Source organism: Protopterus annectens, chromosome 1.part1 (assembly GCF_019279795.1).
Source record: "Protopterus annectens isolate FY-2018-M chromosome 1.part1, PAN1.0, whole genome shotgun sequence".
Classification (NCBI taxonomy): domain Eukaryota; kingdom Metazoa; phylum Chordata; order Ceratodontiformes; family Protopteridae; genus Protopterus; species Protopterus annectens.
In genome coordinates this window covers 651632175-651654275 of record NC_056726.1, presented here as the reverse complement: position 1 = coordinate 651654275, position 22101 = coordinate 651632175, and the positions used below count along the sequence as shown (strand labels likewise).

At 44.6% G+C, this 22101-nt stretch overlaps 1 protein-coding gene across 1 annotated transcript in view; it reads right to left on the bottom strand.

Annotated features, from left to right (window-relative positions):
- The window catches only part of LOC122806732 (valosin containing protein), a 1741209-nt gene that overhangs the window by 342281 nt on the left and 1376827 nt on the right, over positions 1 to 22101 (bottom strand). The gene's annotated exons all lie outside the window — the stretch shown is intronic.

Sequence of the window (22101 nt, the reverse complement as noted above, 5' to 3'; positions counted from 1 at the left end):
AGTAAGGAGCAAGAAAAAGTTTCCCCAATGAGGTACTTGGCTTTAGTTGAAGACTTCGGTTCTGAAACTCGAAAATGAAAATTTCATGAGTCAGCGACCGGCACCTGCGAACTGCTTCTGCTTCGCACAGCAAATTAAGACTGATGTAATGGCGTCAGCTGCATTTTTATACCCTTGATGACCTGACGTCATGGAAGGGACAGCAACCGACTCAGGACCAAAGACTTTGTTAATCAGGCCGATTGAGGGCTACTGCAAGCAGATAACCCAAATGTAATGACTGCAACAGTGAAACACGAAGAACATCTGTGAAGGGGGGTGAAGCCACGAGGGCTTGCAGTTCACATACCCTTCGGGCTAAAGTAATAGTCACCAAAAGAACAGTTTTCCATGTGCAGTGTTGTACAGTGGAGTCCTTAGCTGGTTCGAAGGGAGGTAAGGTAAGTTTTCCGACATGAAGTTAAAGTCCCAAGGAGGGGGGACAGGTTTTCTTCGGGGTCTAATGTATAGGACTCCTTTTAGAAAAAGTTTTACTCCAACTTGAAAGCCATGGTAGGAGTCAAAGGTAAACATGCTGAGATGGCAGAGATGTGACTTGGAGGAATATGACAAGCCAATGTTCATCAATTCACAAAGGAGAGAACCACTGGAGGTTCTACAGACACTGGTTGCAAGTTATGTTTGAGACACCAAGTCAAAAATCTTTTCCATTTTTATAGGTAGGATTTTCTGGTAGTTTTTTCTGTCCTCCTGCAGAACCTGAAGTATGTCCTCAGTATAAAAGGTGTCCAAAGGGAATTAATACCCCATCACCCACAGTGTTATGATCAGGGTGTATGAGAGTTCTCTTTTCATATGTGAGCAGGTCCATCCTGAGGGGTAACTTGTGGTGACTGCCCTTGGCTAGATGACGTAGAAGGGGAAACCAGTGCTGTCTTGGCAAAAAGGGGGTCCAGATTTGGGGTTCTGTCTTTTCAGTAAAAAATTCTGTAGGAGGGGGAATGCATACATGAACATCTTTTCCATGGAAAGGAAAGAGCATCACCTTCCACATCCCATGAATGTATATCCTGGTGCAGTTGGGAGCTGTCTGTTCATGGGGGAGGCAAACAAGTCTACCCGAAGTATACCCCATTGATAGACCAGGTCCAGGAACATATCCCTTCGTGGGATTGAGTCATGGACCTGCTTAGAAAATCTGCCATAACATTCTGGGCTGAGGGGATGTAGATGGCCAGGAGAGACGCAACTCTTAAGCAATCTCCCATGTGTACAAAGCCAGTCTGCATAGGATGTAGGACTTTGTCCCCCTTGCGTGTTGATGCATCACATCACCGTGGTGTTGTCTGTGTACCATCTCAGCACTCCTGGGAGGAGGTGAGCCTTGAACATTTATAAGGCAAAGATCAAGGCTCATTTCCTTTATGTTATGTTCTCTCTGCTGGTAGGGGGTCCATACATCCCTCACTCTCCAATCTCCAAGGGTTGCCCCCAACCCAAGTCTGAAGCATCTGTATAGATATCCTGGTTGGGGAGGGAGGTTGCAAAGGAAGGCCTGGATTTTTTGAAATCTGAGTAATCCAGCACTCTAGCTCCCTGGATAAGCAAGGTAAGAATGGGAAGAATGGGACCATAAACTCCAGAGAATGTAGGTGCTTCCAGACAGTCCTTGGATACCACTGAAATTTTCTCATGTGTAGTCTTGCCAAGGGTACCATGGGAATGGTGGAAGTCATGAACCCCAAAAGTCTTAGGAACACCCTGGCTGACAGAGCTTGGAAGGGAAGTAGTTCCTGAAAATATAGACTGAGGTTCAGAATTTTGTCTGGCGGTAGGAAATCCATCATTCGCACAGAGAATCCTGCAACTTAGAAATACATGGTCCTGGGAAGGGTCAGAGGATTTTTGAAGATTTATGGTGAACCTTAGCCTTGTCAACAGGGACATGGCATAGTAATAAGTGCTCTTGTACCAACTGTGGGGACGATGCCTGGATGACAATATTGTCCAAGGGAAGAGTTAGATCCTCTGCACTCTGGCAAAGGCAATAACTGGGGCTAGACAATGAACACTCTTGGGGCCGTCAAGAGACCAAATGGCAAAGCACAGAACTGAAAATATGAGTAAGGCACTGAGAAAGGAAGAAATTTCCCGAAAAGTGGGTGAATGTAACAGCACAATGTTTCCCTCCTTGCAGCAAAACAGCTTAATGGCAGGCAGTAACAGAGCACAAAATGTAAGAGAAATGAAACAGAGAAATGTAACTGCTACCCAACAGCAAAATGTTTCTACACTCTGAAAGTAATCAAGCACATAGGAAATAGTAGCTAGCTTAATGGCAGGCAGTAAAAAGTACAGTTTTGTACCTACCATAAATGTAGATGTTAGAGTGTATGCACTGCTGCAGTCATTACACTTGGGTTATCCTGCCGTCAGGCGGTTCCCCAGTCAGCCTGAGTTCCAAAGTCTTGGTCTGGCGTCGGTTGGTCGCCTCCTCCCTGATGTCAGTGCGACAGGGGTATATAAGATGCAGCCAACGCCATTTTCTTCAGTTTTTCTTGCCTCAGATGTCAGGTGCCACCAAAAAGGTAGGCAATTCAAATTGCTAATAAAACAAACATAAGAAAAGCAAACAATAACTTTCAGCTACCAGCAAATACTCCCCATAGGTAGTAAAGGGTAGAAGAGGGGAAGGAGGGAGGGTAACCTGGACTGCAGCAGTGTATACACTCGAACATTTACATTTATGGTAGGTACAAAACTGTACTATGTTCATCGTGTTACACTGCTGCAGTCATTACACTTTGGTAGAATCCCAAAGCTGAAGTAGGGTGGCTGGTTCTATAAGGCATTAGGGGTAGCTATAAGGCCCTGCAGCACCGCAGTGGCGAAGCCAGCTCTGGATTTAGAGTATAGAGGCAGATGGTAATGCTTGGTGAAGGCATGTACAGAACTCCAAGTTGCTGCTTCCAAAATATCCTTGGTAGGTACTCCTCTGAGGTAGGCAGTTGAAGTGGCTGTTGCCCTGGTGGAGTGAGATCTAATGCTGCTAGGTACAGGTTTCCCATGGTGTGTATAGCAGAAATGTATACAATGTCCTATCCATTTTGAAATAGTCTGCTTTGAAATGGCTTTTCCCTGTGCTCCTGCAGCATATGCTACCAATAATTGCTCAGATTTTCTGAAAGCTTTGGTTTTGTCCAAGTAGAAGCGTAACTGCCTGTGAATGTTCAAGGAATGCAGTAGTCTCTCCCCTTTATTCTGTGGTTTTGAATAAAAAGTTGGCAAATGAAGAGTTTGATTTAGAGCCACACTGGATACCACCTTTGGCATAAACGTAGGGTTAGTTCTTAAAGATACCCTGCCCTGGTGGAAAATGAGGAAAGGTTCCACTGCATTAGTGCCTGTAATTCTGAAACTCTTCGTGCTGATGTTATTGCCAGAAGCAGAGCAGTTTGAGGGTTGGTTAAGGTGTTTGCCTTACAAACACAAGGTGCAGGGCTGGAGTCTCAAGTGATAATTGGCTAGGCTTAAAATGGCTCGCAAGGGCAGTTAGCTTAGTACTAATCTATGAACCCTATATATTTTAATTCTGCTGTGTTGGCTGGCTCAAAAGGAGGTAAAGTTATTTTCCAAAACAAAGTTGAGGTCCCAAGTTGGAGTAGGTGCTCTACTGGGCGGTCTTATGTTTTTAGCCCCTCTGAGGTACCGTCTTAGCAAAGGGTGAGAGAAAATTGGTGGATCCGAGGTTGTAATGAGCAGAGATGGCAGAGGCGTGGATCTTGATGGATGAGAAGGAGGCCTTTGTCCAGCATCTCAGTTAAATATTGTAGTATCTGAGGAATGTTTGGGACATGAGGGTCAAGGCTTGAGCTTGGTTCCAGGCACAGAATGTCTTCCATTTATCTGAATAGGCTTTCCTAGTACTAGGCCTTCTGGCCTCCAGAATGACATCCATAACAGCTTTAGAGAGCGGCATTGCTTGCTTGACTAAGGAATCTGCCATGCAGCTAGGTTTAAGATCTTTAGCTGGCTGTGTAGTATCTGACTGTTGTGCTGAGTCAGCAGATGTGGGATTTGAGGCAAAATCCAGGGTGGCCCTTGTGCTAAGTTCTTTAAGTTTGGGTACCAGTGCTGGCATGGCCAGTCTGGTGCAATCAGGATCATCTTTGGCTCTTCTTGCCTGGCTTTTATGAGTACCTTTGGCAGGAGAGGTAGTGGTGGGAAAGCGTATACTTGCAGATTTTTTCAGCTGAATGAGAGGGCATCCACTTTCCATGCTTGTGGATGATAACTCCTTGTGCAGAATTTCTGTAGCTGGCAGTTCATTGGGGATGCAAACAGATCTATGTCTGGGCTCCACCATTTCCGTGTTATCATTCTGAATATTTGTGGATTCAATTCCCATTCGTGGGGATCCATGATTATTCTGCTTAAGTCATCTGCCAGTGTGTTTTTCTCTCCTGGCAGGAATTGCGCTTGCAGATGAACTTGATAATTTAGAGCTGTGTTCCACAAGGTCATGGCTTGCCTGCAGAGGGGGTAGGAGTGAGTTCCCCCTTGCTTATGTACCACATAACTGTGGTGTTGTCCGTCTTTAGCAGTAGTTGTCCTGGATGCAGCAGGTCCTTGAAAGCTATAAGGGCATTTTGTACAGCTAGCATCTTTTTGATTGGTGTGAAGATGCCTTTGTTCTGCGGTCCACTTGCCCTGAATACAGTTGCCTGCCATGTGTGCTCCCAAGGCGTAATCCGATGCATCTATTGTCAGAGTTTGCCTGGCTGTGGGTTGAGTAAAAGGCTGTCCCTTGTTGAGGTGACAAGCTTGAGCCCACCATTGAAACTCCTGTTGAAGGCAAGGAATTAGTGGTATAACTGTTTCCAAACTTTGACAGTGTTGAGACCATACATTCTTTAGGTACTATTGTAGCTTCCTCGTATACAGTCTGGCATATGGAATTAGTAGTATGCAAGATGCCATGTGACCCAAGGCCTGCAAAATTTTTCTTGCAGGGAGTTGGGTCTTTGTTGCCATCAATTGAAAGTATTGAGTCAGTTGTCCTTGCTTGTCTGGCGTGAGATAAGCCATCTGGGCCGTTGTGTTCAAGCTGGCACCCAGGAATATTATCTGTTGTGAGGGCACTAGTTTTGATTTCTTTTCGTTTACTGTGTACCCCAGGCAACTTAACTTTTTTACAAACGCCAGATGCTTTAGAAGAATGTCCTTGCTATCTGCTTGAATCAGGCAGTCGTCCAGGTACGGATAAATCTGAATTCCTTTCTGTCTGCAAAATGCAATTACTGGTGCCAGGCACTTTGTGAAGACCCTGGGCGCAGTAGATAAGCCAAAGGGCAGTGCAGAGAATTGACAGTGCAGTGAACCAGCTATGAATCTTGAGGTATCTTCTGCAGTTTTGTCTGATAGGGACATGCAGGTATGCCTCCTTAAGGTCCAATGTCACGAGCCAAGCTTTCTTGCCCAGCATGGGAAGAAGCTGCTGTAGTGTCAACATTTTGAATTTTGGAACATCCAGGTAAGTGTTTAGAGAAGAAAGATCCAGAATGGGCCTCCAGGCTTTGTCCTTTCTGGGAACCAGAAAGAGTAAAATCCTTGTCCTTGCTCCGGTGGTGGTACCTTTTGAATAGCTCTCATTATCCATGAGTGCTGTAATTTGTTATTGAGCCTCTGCCCATTGATTTGGTGGCAGATTTGGCATTCCTTTTAACCTTGGCAGAGTGTGAGTGTGAAAGTGGAACCTGTAACCTTGAGATACAATGTTGAGAACCCATTTGTCTTTGGTGATCATATGCCAATTGTGATAGAACAGTGCCAGTTTTCCTTCCAAGGGGGGCTGCCAAGAGAGAGTTCTTTGGCAGATGTAGTGGGAAGTCATTGGGGCTGCTTTTTATATGGTTGGGGCCTGACTTCCCCTTCTTTCTGGCCTGATGCAACCCATTGTCAAGGCCTGTAAGGACCTTGTGGTTGACCTCTACCTCTTGGACGTCTGTATCTGCCCCTTTGAGGTCTGTCTGTAACCGTCTTGGACGTCTGTATCTGCCCCTTTGAGGTCTGTCTAACTGGAAAGGACCAATTTTTAGTTGGCCAATTTCTGCTAAATCTAGGAGGCTGAACCTGTAAGAAATCCTTCACCGTTTGCATAGATTTTGCCTTATCCTCCATTTCCTTTAATACCTCTTCTGCCTCAACTCCAAACACATCCTGCTGCAAAGGTGTATCCAATAATTTTGCTTTAACATGATCTGGTAACGTATGTTCTTTTAACCAAGCATGTCTTCTACTGACAGAGCCTGTAACTGCTGCTCTACAGAAGGCCTCTAAAGAATCAAAACCACATTGCAAAGTATGTTTTCCCACCTGTTCAGCTGCATACAATAAATCCTGCATTTCTTTAAAAGTAGGAGGATTGAATCTGGAAGCATTTTTTGTTTCAACTGAGACGGTAAAAATCGCTGATATTTTAGCATATGAAGCTGGCAATTTAAGGCTCTCATTGCTAAAGTTGCAGACATATATACTTTCTTTCCCCATATGTAATGCTCTGGAATCTCTGTCAGAGGGAACTGGGTTCTTGGCTGATGAGGCCTTAACCCCTTTGGGTCCCTGAGAAATAGTTTCAGGGTCAGCAACAGGGCTTTTGTACAGAAATTTGTGAGAGTCAGGGACTCTGTAGTATCAGTCAGGTTTAACTGGGGCTGGAGGTAAGGAATCAGGATTTAAGCTAGATTCAGTATACACATCATCCACAATATCTAACACTGGCGGAATAGCAAGGGGTCTGTGTGGAGGTAATAAAAGGAAGTCTCTGAGCCTTTTCTTGAATTCTGAGTAATCTTGGCCTTCCAATGGAAATGCTTCCTCATGGTATGCAAGGTTTCCCCCAAAGGAGTAATCCTCAGGCGGAGAGGCTGATGGAATTGACTCTTCAGCATCAGAATCCTCATAAGGGGGTAAAGAATATCCTAGGTCTGAGGATGAATCTGAAGAGATGGACACCTGGTCGTATGAGTCAGTCAGCATCCTGTCTAGGCCTTTTATCAGGAGGGGGATGGGACCCCCTGATCAGAGTGATTAGGTCTTTATGCCTAAGAAACAAATGCTCAAAATGGCCAGAGGCCTGTGCTGGAGAATGCTATATTTGTTTCTGATTTTAAATGTGGTTTAAACTTAGCAGAGGGTTTAATGCTCAACTGAGTAGGTTTGAAAACACCCTCTGAAGCTGCGGGTAGCTCAGCTACTCCGGATCCCTCTGAAGGGTTAGTTTTGGTAGGCTGAATAACTTGTGCGTCTGAAGGCCCAGCCATCTCTACATGGGAGTCAGAGGCGGCCTGTGTTTCTACAGAAGCGGTCAGGGGCTGCGAAGGCGCCTCGCTGAAAACCGGTTCGGGCACCGCGCGGCAAGAAAAACTGAAGAAAATGGCGTCGGCTGCATCTTGTATACCCGCACTGACGTCAGGGAGGAGGTGACAGCAACCGACGCCGGACCAAGACTTTGGAACTCAGGGAGACTGGGGAACCGCCTGACAGCAGGATAACCCAAGTGTAATGACTGCAACAGTGCAACACGAACATCTGAAGGTCTCTTTCCAATTCCGGCATAGGAAAAGTACAGTTTGGTACCTACCATAAATGTAGATGTTAGAGTGTGCACCCTGCTGCAGTCATCACACTTGGGTTATCCTGTCGTCAGGCGGTCCCGCAGTCGGCCAGAATTCCAAAGTCTTGGTCCGGCGTCGGTTGCTGTCACCTCCTCCTTGACATCAGTGCGACAGGGGTATATATAGTGCAGCCGACGCAATTTTCTTCAGTCTTTCTTGCCCCAGATGTCAGGTGCCCCCAAAAAGGTGGTCAGTAATAAGTACCAAATTGAGTAAATTTTGCACAAACACCAAATCCCTCCAGCTATAAGCAAATACATCAGGAAGGCATTGTAGAGATTTAGCCAGTTAGATCAGAAGGGATGGAGGGAGGGTAACCTGGACTGCAGCAGGGTGTACACTCGAACATCTACATTTATGGTAGGTACAAAACTGTACTATGTTCATCGTGTTACCCTGCTGCAGTCATCACACGAGTTGAATCCCAAAGCTAAGGATGGGTGGAGGAATCATAGAGGGTTATAGGAGGCTAGAAGGCCCTGCAGAGGCGAAGCCTGCCCTAATCTTAGAATAAAGTGGTAAGTGATGGTGTTTGGTAAAGGTGTGTACTGAACTCCAAGTTGCAGTTTCCAAAATCTCCTTGGTTGGAACCCCCCTGAGAAAGGCTGTAGATGTAGCTGTTGCCCTGGTAGAGTGGGGCCTAATGGTAGCAGGAACTGGTTTTCCATGATGGGTATAGCAGAAACGTATGCAATGTCCTATCCATTTGGAAATGGTTTGTTTTGATATAGCCTTCCCTTGTGAAGCTGTAGCATAGGATACAAAGAGCTGTTCAGATTTTCTGAAAGCCTTAGTTTTGTCCAAGTAGTAACAAAGTTGCCTGTGAATGTCCAAGGAATGCAGGAGTCTCTCACATTTGTCCTGTGGATTTGGGAAGAAGGTGGGTAAGTGGATGGTTTGATTTAAAGCCACACTGGAAACCACCTTAGGCATAAAGGAAGGATTAGTTCGTAGAGAAACTCTGTCGATGAAAAATGAGGAAAGGTTCCACTTCCATTAGTGCAAGCAGCTCTGATACTCTTCTAGCTGAAGTTATTGCTAGCAGAAGGGCAGTCTTCCATGAAAGGAACTGAAGATCTGCAGAGAAAGCTGGTTCAAAGGGAGGTAGCGTTAGTTTTTCCAGAATAAAATTGAGGTCCCATGTTGGTGTTAGGTGCTCTCCTGGGGGGCCTAATGTTTTTTGCCCCTCCGAGGAACTGCCTTAGAAGTGGATGCAAAAATATGGGTGGATCCGTGTTGTAGTGGGCTGAAATAGCTGATGCATGGATTTTAATGGAGGAGAAAGAAAGTCCTTTGTGCAATATCTCAGTTAAATACTGTAGAATGTGAGGCATGTGAGGCTGAATTGTGTCTTGGCCTTGGTTCGAGGCACAAAACCTTTTCCATTTGTCCGAATAGGCCTTCCTGGTGCTTGGCCTCCTAGCTTCCAGAATGACATCCATAACTGCTTGGGAAAGAGGAGCTGGCTGGATGCTTAAGTGATTTGCCATGCAGCCAGATTTAAGGTTTTGAGCTGGCTGTAAAGAATCAACGATTGTTTTGCTGTGTGAGCAAATGGGTAATTTGTGGCAAGATCCAAGGTGGGCCCCTGGGCCATATTCCTCAATAGTGGGTACCAGTGCTGGCGTGACCAGTCTGGGGCTATGAGAATCAGTCATGATCTCTCCTTTTTGACTTTCAGAAGCACCTTTGTGAGGAGAGGCAATGGAGGGAAGGCATATACTGTCAGGTTTTTCCAACTGAAAGAGAGTGCGTCCACTTTCCAAGCTTGATGGTGAAGTGTCCTTGTACAAAATTATGTTAGTTGATTGTTTTGAGGACTGGCAAACAGGTCTATGTCTGGAAGGCCCCATTTTTGAGTTATAACTGTTAATACTTGTGGATCTAGTTTCCACTTGTGGGGATCCATGAGGTCTCTGCTGAGGTCGTCTGCCAATGTGTTTTTCTTTCCTGGCAGGAATTGAGCTTGTAACTGAACTTGGTAAGCCAGAGCTGTGTTCCATAAGGTCATTGCTTGCTTGCATAGAGGGTAGGAGTGAGTACCCCCTTGTTTATGTACCACATTACTGTGGTGCTGTCAGTCTTTATTGTAAGTTGTTCTGGATGTAATAGATTCCTGAAGGCTGTCAGAGCTTTCTGTACAGCTAGCATCTCTTTTTGATTGATGTGCAGATTCCTTTGATCTGCAGTCCATACGCCTTGAACGCACTGTCCTGGAAAGAACCAATTTTTTGTTGGCCAGTTTCTGCTGAAGCGAGGGCTCTGTACCTGTAGGAAATCTTTGACTGTCTGCATAGATTTTGCCTTATCCTCCATTTTCTTTAAGACTTCTGCCTTAACTCCAAAAAGAACATCCTGCTGTAAGGGGGCATCTAGAAGCTTTGCTTTAACATGATTAGGCAGAGTTTGTTCCTTTAACCAAGCATGCCTACGTATAATAGACCCAGTGACAGCTGCTCTGCAGGAAGCCTCCAAAGAATCAAACCCACATTGTAAGGTATGTTTGCCCACCTGTTCAGTTGCATGCAACAGATCCTGCATTTCTTTCAATTCAGACTGTTGAGGGAGAGTGGTCATTCTTTGCTTTAACTGAGATTAGAAATTGCTGATACTTTAGCATGTGAAATTGGCAATTTAGAGCCCTCATAGCTAGAGTGGCTGAGGTGTAAACCTTTTTCCCCCCACCTGTCTAGTGCTCTGGAATCCCTCTGAGGGTACAGGATTTTTAGCCATAGAGGCCTTAGCCCCTTTGGGACCCTGGGAGATAGTTTCTGGGTCAGCAACAGGGCTTTTATAAAGAAATTTGTGAGAATCAGGCACTCTGTAGTATCTGTCAGGCTTGGCCAGAGCAGGAGGTAGAGAGTCTGGGTTCAAACTGGATTCTAAGTAAACATCATCCACAATGTCTAAAACTGGTGGGATGGCAAGAGGTCTGTGTTGGGGGAGGAAAAGAAACTCTCTGCGCCTTTTCTTTGAGTCAGAGTAGTCTTGACCTTCCCAGTGAAAATGTTCCCTCAGTGTGTAAAGTTTCCCCAAAGGAGTAGTCTTCAGGAGGAGAAGCTGAGGGAATGGAATCCTCAGCAACAGAATCTTCATAAGGGGAGAAAGAGTAATCTTGGTCCTCAGAGGAGTCTGAAGAAATGGACACTTGTTCAGAGGATGCATAATCTTCCTCTTGTCTAGGCCTTTTGTCAGGAGGGGGCTGGGAACCCCTGATTAAAGAGATCAACTCTTCAGCCATTTTAAGCGCCTGTTTCTTAGGCATGGGGCCTTGAACAGGGGACTGAAGTGCAGTCCTTTTAGATTTAATAGGAGTCTTCGTCTTAGGATGCGTTTTAATGGTGAGCGTCGGTCTGAAAACGCCTTCAGAAACCAAAGGCGTTTCTGCAGCACCGACATCTTTTTCAGCAATGTCGGAAGGGCCTGAACAAAATGGCTGTGTCGGCCTGGTACATTCCGCCAAAAGTTCCGAAGCGGTCTCGGATTCCAGATCTGCGGTAGTCAGGGGCTGCGTCGGAGCCTCACTGAGGACCGGAGAACCGGAGACCTGACCAGCCGAGGCCTCGGAATCTGGCTTATGCCTGGGCTGTCTGTCCTTATCCTTGCATTTTTTGTGCACGCCGGTAGTCGGTTGCTCCGACGGCATAGTGTAGTTAAATTTTCTACCGAAATAGTGTCGTGCGAAATCAAAGCGTCTTATTAAACCTAGCACAAAAACGACAATTAGTGACGTCGAGGTCTGGGCCTAGGCAAGGTATGCAATAAGAATGAAAATCCTTATGAGGTATTTGCTTTCCACAAGAAATACAATTAACTTTTTCTGACATCGATCTGAGGCAAGAAAAGTTTCCCCAACGGGGTACTTAGCTTTATAGAAGACTTCGGTCTGAAATTCGAATTCGAAAATCTCAGGAGTCGGCCGACTGGTACTTGCGAACTGCTTCTGCTTCAGGCACCGCGCGGCAAGAAAGACTGAAAAAAATGGCGTCGGTTGCACTATATTTACCCCTGGCGCACTGAAGTCAGGGAAGAAGCGACAGCAACTGACGCCAGACCAAGACTTTGGAATTCTGGCCGACTGCGGGACCGCCTGATGACAGGATAACCCAAGTGTGATGACTGCAGCAGGGTAACATGATGAACATCAGAATGTAGAGATCTCCTTGCAGCAAAATGTTTCTCTCTAAAGTGAGAGAATGTAAAGTACAGTTGTGTACCTACCATAAATGTAGATGTTAGAGTGTATTCACTGTTGTTCTGGTCCGGCGTCGGTTGCTGTCGCCTCTTCCCTGACGTCAGTGTGCCAGGGGTATACAAGATGCAGCAGACACCATTTTCTTCAGTTTTTCTTGCCCCAGATGCCCCCAAAAGGGTAGGCTAAAAACATTGCTTACAAAAAGCATGCACTAAAACAAATACCTTCATCTACAAGCAAATACACCACATAGGTTGTATAGAATAGAGAAGTACAGTAAGTCCGAGCAAAGAAAGGGGGATGGTGGGTAACGTGGACTGCAACAGTGAATACACTAACATCTACCTTTATGGTAGGTACACAACTAAGTTCGTGTTTCACTGTTGCAGTCATTACACTTGGGTTGAATCCCACAGCTGAGGTTGGGCGGCTGGGTCTAAACAGAATTAGGAGTGGCTATGAGGCCCTGCAGAACTGCAGTGGCAAAGCCTGCTCTGGATTTAGAGTAAAGAGGTAAGTGGTAGTGCTTGGTAAAAGTGTGCACTGAACTCCAAGTTGCAGCCTCCAAAATTTCCTTGGTTGGTACTCCTCTGAGAAAGGCTGCTGATGTGGCTGCTGCCCTGGTGGAATGTGGCCTAATGCCCTTAGGCACTGATTTGCCATGTCGTGCATAGCAGAAACTAATGCAGTGTCCTATCCATTTTGAAATAGTCTGCTTTGAGACAGCCTTTACTTGTGATGCTGCAGCATATGCCACAAAGTTGCTCAGTCTTTCTGAAAGCTTTAGTTTTGTCCAAGTAAAAGCATAGCCGTCTGTGAATGTCCAAAGAATGCAGAAGTCTCTCCCCTTTATTCTGGGGATTTGGATAAAAAGTAGGCAAATGAATGGTTTGATTAAGAGCTACACTGGATACTACCTTTGGCATAAATGTTGTGTTTGCCCTTGGAAAAACCCTGTCCGGATGGAAAATGATAAAAGGTTCCACTGCCATTAATGCCTGTAACTCAGACTCTTCTTGCTGAAGTTACTGCTAGGAACAGTGCTGTTTTCCATAAGTATTTTATCTCGACTGTATTGACTGGCTCAAAAGGAGGCAGTGTGAGCTTTTCCAAGACAAATTTGAAGTCCCATGTAGGTATCGGTGCTCTCCTTGGGGGTCTTTTGTTTTTGGCCCCTCTGAGGTACTGCCTTAGCAGTGGATGTGAAAAAATAAGTGGTTCCGTATTGTAATGAGCTGAAATGGCAGAGGCATGGATCTTAATTGATGAGGATAAGCCTTTGTCCAGCATCTCAGTTAGGTATTTTAAAATCTGAAGAATATTTGGAACAAGCAGTTCAATTCCTTGTGCCAGATTCCAAGCACAGAATCTCTTCCATTTTTCTGCATAAGATTTTTTGGTGCTGGGTCTCCTGGCTTCCAAAATAACATGCATAACTGCTTTAGAGAGGGGTGTGTTCTGAGTGGTTATATTATTCGCCATGCAGCCAGATTTAAGGTTCTGAGTTGGCTGTGCAGGATCAGATTGTTTTGCTGGGTCAGAAGATGAAGAATTTGAGGTAGAGTCCAGGCTGGGCCTTGAGACAAGCTCTTTAGGATTGGGTACCAGTGCTGGCGTGGCCATTCTGGGGCAATCAGAATCATTTTTGGCTTTTCTTGTCTGACCTTTAGGAGTACCTCGGGGAGGAGAGGCAGTGGAGGAAAGGCATATACTGTCAGGGTTTTCCAGCTGAATGATAGAGCATCCACCTTCCATGCTTGTGTGATAACTCCTTCTGCAGAATCTCTGTAGTTGGCAGCTGTGAGGGGATACAAATAGATGTCTGGGCATCCCCATTTCCTTATCATGCTGAAGACTTGTGGATCTAGTTTCCACTCGTGAGGGTCCATGAGGTTTCTGCTTGGTTTGTCTGCCAGAGTGTTTGTCTTTCCTGGCAGGAATTGTGCTTGCAGATGCACTTGATAAGTCAATGCTGTATTCCACAAAGTCATGGCTTGCCTGCAGAGGGGGTAGGAATGTGTGCCCCCCTTGCTTGTTTGTGTACCACATGACTGTAGTATTGTCTGTCTTTAGCAATAGTTGTCCTGGATGAAGTAGATCCTTGAAGGCTGTCAGGGCACTTTGTACAGCTAGCATCTCTTTTTGATTGATATGAAGATGCACTGGGCTTGCGGGCCACTTGCCCTGAATACATTTTCCTGCCATGTGTGCCCCCCCAGGCATAATCCAATGCATCTGTGTCCGCTTGGCTGTGGGTGAAGTGAATGGCTGTCCCTTGTTGTGGTGACAGGCCTGTGCCCACCATCAAAACTCCTGTTGCAGGCAGGGAATGAGGGTAATTAATGTTTCCAGGCTGTGGCAATGTTGAGTCCAAACTCTTTTTAGATACCATTGTAGCTTCCTCATATGCAGTCTTGCATATGGAATTAGCAGAATGCAGGATGCCATGAAGCCCAAAGCCTGCATAATTTTTCTTGCAGATAACTGCGTTTTTGTTGCCATGTTTTGGAAGTAATGTCAGTTGCCTTTGTCTGGCGTGAGATAAGCCATCTGGGCAGTTGCATTTAAGCTTCCACCCAGGAATATTATCTCTTGAGAGGGTACTAGTTTTGATTTCCTTTCGTTTACTGTGTACCCTAGGCAAATTAGTAATCTGTTTACAAACGCCAGATGCTTTAGTAGAATGTCCTTGCTCTCTGCTTGAATAAGGCAGTCATCCAAGTAGGAATATATCTGAATTCCTCTGTCTGCAAAATGCAATTACTGGTGCCAGGCATTTTGTGAAGACCCTGGGCACAGTAGATGAGCCAAAAGGCAGTGCAGAGAATTGGTAGTGCATTGAGCCTGCTATGAATCTGAGTTATCTTCTGCAAGATTGTCTGATTGGGACATGCAGGTATGCCTCTGAGGTTCAAAGTTACGAGCCAAGCCTCCTAACCCAGCATGGGCAGAAGTTGCTGCAGTGTCAACATTTTGAATTTTGGAACGTCCAGAAAAGTATTTAGAATAGACAGGTCCAGTACTGGTCTCCATGCTTTGTTCTTTCTGGGTACCAAGAAAAGCCTTGAGTAAAATCCTTGTCCCTGCTCTTGCTGTGGTACTCGCTGAATAGACCTCATGTCCATGAGAGATGTAATTTGTTTTTGTGCCTCTGCCCATGGATTGTGTGGCAGGTCTGGCATGCCTTTTGCCTTTGGAAGGGTGTGAAAGTGGAACCCGTAGCCCTGAGAAACAATATTCAGTAACCATTTGTCCTGGGTGATCATGGGCCAATTTTGTGAAAAAAGTGCAAGCTTTCCCCCTAAGGGTGCTGCCAAAAGGTAAGTGCTTGGCACTGGCAGTGGGAAGTCATTGGGACTGTTTCCTATATGGTTGTGATTTGTCTTCTCCGCTTTTAGCGGTAGAACTTCTCCATTGTTTAGGCCTGTATGAGCCTTGGGGCAGAGATCTACCTCTAGGGCGTCTGTATCTGCCTCTGAGGCCTGACACTGGAAAGGACCAATTCTTAGGCCAGTTCCTGCTAAATCTGGGTGGCTGGACCTGTAAGAAATACTTTACTGACTGCATAGATTTCGCTTTATCCTCCATTTTCTTTAACACCTCTTCTGCCTTAACACCAAACAAAGTATCATGCTGTAATGGAGCATCCAATCATTTTGCTTTAACATGATCAGGCAGACTCTGTTCCTTTAACCAAGCATGCCTTCGAATGACAGATCTTGTTACTGCGGCACTGCAAGAGGCCTCTAGTGAATCAAAACCACATTGTAAAGTATGCTTTCCCACTTGTTCAGCTGCTTGCAATAAATCCTGCATTTCCTTGTTTTCAGGACATTCAGAGTTTATCAGCATTTTCTGTTTTAGCAGAGACATTAGGTATTGCTGATAATTAAGCATATGAAACTGGCAATTTAAAGCTCTTACAGCTAAAGTAACAGAGGTGTAAACTTTTTTCTCCCATCTGTCCAGTGCTCTAGAATCCCTATCAGAGGGTACAGGGTTTTTTTTACAGTGGAAGCCTTGACCCCCTTTGGGACCCTGAGATATAGTTTCTGGGTCAGCAGCAGGGTTTTTATATAGAAATTTATGTGAATCTGGAACCCTGTAGTACCTATCTGGCTTAACTGGTGGAGGGGGTAAAGAATCAGGAGACAGGCTGTACTCTGAAAATACATCTACAATGTCTAGAACAGGTGGAACAGCAACAGGTTTGTGTTGAAGCAATAAAAAAATCTGAGCCTTTTTAGATTCCGAATAATCTTGGCTCTCCCAGTGGAAATGCTCCCTCATGGTGTGCAGGGTTTCCCCAAAAGAGTAGTCCTCAGGAGGAGAGGCTGAACGGATGGATTCTTCAGCATCAGAGTCCTCATAGGGAGGAAGAGAGTATTCCTGTTCTGAAGAGGAGTCAGATGAAATGGAAACCTTATCAGAGGAATCATATTCAGTGTCTTGCCTAGGCCTTTTATCAGGAGGGGGATGGGAACTCCTGATCAAAGTAATTAGGTCTTCGGCCATTTTGAGAATCTGTTTCTTAGGCATGGATATCTGTCCAGGAGAATGCTGTACTTGCTTTTTTGTCTTTAAAGCTGTTTTAGTCTTTGTCTTGGATGCTGAAGTAGGCTTGATACAAAGCTGTGTAGGTCTGAAAACACCCTCAGAAGCCGATGGCATGCTCAGTGGCTCCAGACCCATCTGAAGGATTAGTTTCCATAGGCCCAACACCTTGAGTTTCCAGAGGCCTAGTTGTCTCCACGTGGGAGACAGAGGTGGCCTGTGGCTCTGAGGTAGCGGGTGTCAGGGGCTGCAAAAGCGAACCAGCGACTGGCCTAGAGGAGGCTTCGTCGTTGGTTTTGGACCTCGGATGCCTGTCCTTTTCCTTTTTCCTTGCGCTTTTTATGAACTCCGGTCGTCAGCTGTTCCGACGGCATTATATAGTTAAACCTTCGGCCAAAATAATGACATGCAAAATCGTACCGATGCTTAGTGCGTTGGTTAAATCTAGCACAAAACCGACAACTAGCAACGTCGTGATCAGGGCCTAGACAAGGAATACATGAAGAATGAAAATCCTTATGAGGTATTTGCTTCCCACAACAAATACAATTGTTAACTTTTACTGACATAGGTCTGGAGCAAGAAAAAGTTTCCCCAACAGTACTTAGCTTTATTGAAGACTTCGGATCTGAAATTCAATTTCGAAAATCTCAGGAGTCAGCCGACCGGCACTTGAACTGCTTTTGCTTCGGGCACCTCACGGCATGAAAGACTGAAGTAAATGGCGTCGGCTGCATCTTATATACCCCTGGCACACTGACGTCAGCGAAGAGGCAACAGCAACAGACGCCGGACCAGGACTTTGGAATTCAGGCAGACTGAGGGTAGCCTGCCAGCAGGATAACCCAAGTGTAATGACTGCAACAGTGAAACACGATGAACATCTGCTTCCTAACCGGAAAGTAATCAAACATAGGAAACCGCTTACTCCTTACAGCTTAACACTACAGCCGAAGTAATTTAGCACAAAGGAAAAAGAAAAATAGCTTAGTCTTAACGGCAAGCAGTAACTGAGCACATAGGAAAAAGCAAGTTTACTCTCTGCAGCTTAACACACATTACTGCCATTTCTCTCTGCACTTACGGAAACCGATCAAGCACTTTGCTCCTTGCACTTGCAGCAAAACAGCTTAATAGATGTGTGGCAAGTAAACAGTGCTGCACATAAAATACGAGCAAGCAGCAAAATACAGTAAATAGAATTTTAGCCCCCCCCCCCCCCCCCCCAAGTCTTTTTTTTTTGCCTTACCTGGAGTGGAGCAGCTGGTGAAGAAGATGCACTGCCGCCTTTATAAACATGCGGGCCTGTCTGCAACTCTACATCAAGTTAACGCAAGTAATGGCTTGGCCATTCTGACAGTCTGTCTGCACATCATGTACACTCTGCATGTGATGCCATTTGTCCAAAATAACAAAAAAAAAGGGAATTCGGAAATTAAAGATGCCACTTGGGAATTCATGGCACCTCATATTTTGCCCTCAAAACCAGTATTTAAAGAGGAATTTGGTACGGTTGAGAGGTATGAGTGGGAGTAAAGTAAGAATAGTTGGCATCTGAAAGGTGGGGACCTTGAGAAAGGTGTTGAGATGGGACAGATCCAAAATCTGTCTCCATGGGCCTTCCTTCCTGGGGACCAGGAACATTCTGGAATAGAATCCTTTTCCTCTTAGAAGTAGAGGTACCTCATGGACAGTGCCTTGAGAAAGAAGGGAGTGGAGAACTGAGGAAAAGGAAGCCATTTGGTCTTAAAGGGTTTGAAGATTTCCCATGAAGGATGGTCTGGAGTCCCAGACCACGAAATAACCGTTTTATGATACAGGACCCAAGAGTCCTGGGTAATCTGTTTCCAAGCAGGCAGGGACAGAGATGCAGGGAGAGGGGAGTAGCTGGTCTCATGGTCTGGTAGTCACAGATTACCAGGTTTGACCTGAAAGGGCTGCTTTTGGGCTGGTGTGGCGGTAGAAGACCTGGAAGCAGTCTGGCTTTCTGGAGTTTTTTCCCTTTGGAAGACAGGTGTTTGGAAGGACTTCTCACAAAGGTAGCTTTGGAAGGGTAGTTCCTCTGGAAGTGGGGAACAAAGGACACAAATGTGTCTGAGGTCCTGAAGCTATTTACCCTTCTCCTGAAGGGCCTCAAAGGGCTCAGCAGCTGCAGAGCCAAGCAAGACTTTATTCTAGTGGTGCATCCATAAGTTTTGCTTTGATATCACCTGGCAAAGGCTGCAGTCTGAAACAGGAATATCTTCAAAGTACTGACCGAGGCAGCTGCTCTTGCTGAGGCCTCTACTGCGTCATAACTACAATTTAGTGTTTGATAACTTGCCTGCAGTAATTCAAAAGGCTAGCAATTTTGGCCTTATTAGGGGAATCAGGTAATTCAAATTGTTTAATGGCATCAATCAGCAGGGCTAAGTTGCATTTGTCCACATGAGTGACAGTTCGTGGCTCTCACAGCTAAGGTGGCAGAGGTATAAACTTTTTTACCGAACCTCTCCATAATCCTGCTTTCCTTATCCGAAGGGAGCAAGAAAGTAAAGAGAAGCTTAGAAGTTTTATCTGCAGCAACAGATATAGTAGACAGGTCTGCAGAAGGAGCCTTGTAAAGGAATTTTGGATCATCAAGTACTTCATAAAATCTGTCAGGGCATTTAGGAGTTGGGGTTTGGAAGTCTGGTGAATTAGATGCAGACAGGAAGGCATCCAAAAAGGCCGGAAGGATGGGGAACTGCAGATGGATTAGGGGACTCATTCGTAAGAGGTCATAGTACCTCGAGTCCCAGACACCTGATTGCAGTCCCATTTAAAAAGTCCTTTATTTGAAGAATAGTCTCTCCCAAAGATGTCTTCCCCAGGGGAATAAACTCCATTGGACTCCTATGGGAAGGCATACCCCAATGGAGAAGCAAGCTGGGAGGTGTATGTAAAGGACTCATCCCCTGAAGATTCTTCATCCTCAGAAGAAATATCTGTCAAAGGCATGCTTCTAGAAGTGGAGACTGAGGGGAAGGCCATGAAAGCATTAGCTCATTAACCCAGAGTACCTTCTCATGGCGCCTCTGTACTTAACACAGAGCGCACCATGAGAAGATAATAATTGGAAGCTGTTACCCCCGAGTGCCCTCCCCAAGCGTGAGAAACTGCATTCCCGATTTCTGTGTGACCTTAATGTAAAACACGCTAAAATTGTAACTGATTGTGTAAATTACTTTACATAGTTGCACTTCAGCGTGTTTCAACATTAAGTTCACATTAAACTTCTTTTAGAAAATCCGGTTTAAAAGTTCTTTAACAGCAAGCGCTGGCAGCCAATCGGATTCTTGCAAATCCAAGCCACCACTTGCGTCACACATCCACCCGCAACAGTAGCTTCTTTTGTTTTCCCCAAATAAATACAGGGTCCAGCAGCAGGTATTTCCTTTCTTTCTTCAAATACTTGGAGATTTGACCTGCTACTGGATCCCTCTATTTTTTGGGGACTCACAGTTTTCACAGATTGCCAGCGCTGCACGAAGTATCCTACTGTAACTTCGCTCAAGGACTTCCCTGTTTAGTTTATCTGAATGACTTCCAGGTTCAGCTTCCCCCGTAATAACCCAGGTAAAAATCACAAAAGCATATGCAGAGGCTTTAGTAGCAATAGCCTTAAAATTTAGTGCAGTACAAATTTATTTTGCGTCTTCTAGGTTTCGCTCAGTGAGGAATTCAATTGTTTGCTAGATGTGCCGATTACATATTAAGTCTGGTGCCGTAATATCTGCTGGTCACTGACACGTGCAGTTCGTAGCTGTTGTTATATATATGTAGAAGTCAGTGAAGAATTCAGTTGTGTGACAGATAAGCCATTTTTCTGTTTGCTTACTCTGTACATTGGCTGGATGACTAATTTAGTTTCCGACATTTTTTATTTTACTCATTCAATGCTGAATGTTGAAAAAAGCCCAGTGCTGCTGACCCAGTCAGCTGTGTCCTCAACAACATGGTAGGTAAAATGTAAGTTATGGAGTCCATAAAGTCACTATTTTATATTTGTGTAGCCTATTACTTATTTCTGTATGTCTTCATCCATATCTGGGGACCTTACAAGAATACTGCCTAGTGTTTGTGATCTGTGTGATAATTTCCTAAAACGCCACTTCTCTACACTGTATTTGGCCAGTGAATGTGCTCTGTTTGGTCTTATTCTACACTGTTTTTGATTTAATATACTAGCGACTGTGCTCTGTTGATATTTTACACTGTAGTTGCTTTATTATACTACGGATTCAACCAGAAGCATATTGTGCTGAGTATTGTTTACACAAGGCTAGCGACTGTAATATATGGGATCCCTAAGCTGATATTTTGCTACGGATTCAACTAGAAGCATTTTGTGCTGAATACTGTTAATACAAGGTTAGTGACTGCAATATAAAGGACTGGAATAACAAGGGCTATAGTATGATTGAGGGAAATAAGAGTAAACAGATGGGTAAAAGAAAGAAGCATAGATTAGACTGCACAGGTTAACATGCAGTGTCTGGTTTATAATAGGTCTTCAGCACGTTGTCTTCCTGAAAGGAGCTTAGCAGTCCACGATCACAGTAAATTGAGCTGCAACTGTATTTAAAAAAAACAGTGATTTGTCTTGTGTTCTAGTATCTCAGGGGCTCTGCCCTGTTTCTAAAATGAGCTCATTGCCTCGGACCGAAATATAAATGTTGCCGCCCACTTTTGTAACGTACTCCAATTTTGTCACGTCACAGTCGGGTCCAACCCACTTTACTTCACATACCATCTCCCACTCCAGTTTAGTTTCCTTACTGTACATAAATTCAGATGTTGCTGCTCTTGTTCCTACTGATTATCAGTAACTAGTTTTTTTTTTTTTTCCAATTCCCTGGCTTTTCTTATTACGATATTGCTTGCTACAGTTTAAAATGGATAATTTCATCATCTTTTTTTAAACCTTTCCGTTCATGTAAGTGATTTTTAGCACTTACTGTAGCCAGTGTCTCAAAATGTAATTGTCGCAAGCCTTTGAAATGAAAAATGTGCTGCTACAATTATAAATACATTCTTCTTTTTTAGTCGCAGTCACGTAAGAAGCGCTGTAGCGCCGAAACGCTTACTATTTCTTATGCATTAGAATGGAGCCTTTTGTTAGTAATGTGTAACGGGCTTGCTACAGCTGCAAACACATTGTTTCTGTTTTAGCTTTTTTATAAATTTATGGTGATCTTCAAAAAACTGGTTATGCATTAGCATACATTTTTATGAAGGGTGTGCAGCCTGACACTCAAACCTCAGTCATTATTTAGTTCTTTCAGAACTGGTTGGTTTCCAGAAAAACAATTTTACCAGGAAGAGACCACCACACACATTATGCAAAAATCTACACAGCTGAAATGTAATATGGTCATGTCATAAATGGTGAAGTTCTGACAGTTTTGGAATGTAACTGTAGCAAGCTCATTTAACATTTCTGGCAAAGGGCTTGCTAAAGTTACAAACAGATCATTTCCATTTTTTTGTACTATCTGCATTCATGTATGAAGAGCTAAAGCACTCAATGTATCCAGTGTGTCAGAGAAGAGCTGTACCAAGCCCATTACAAGAAATGTAAAATGGGCTTGCTAGACTTAAACAGATCTTTTCGTTTTTTTTTAATCCACTTGCGGTAGATATATATATATATAT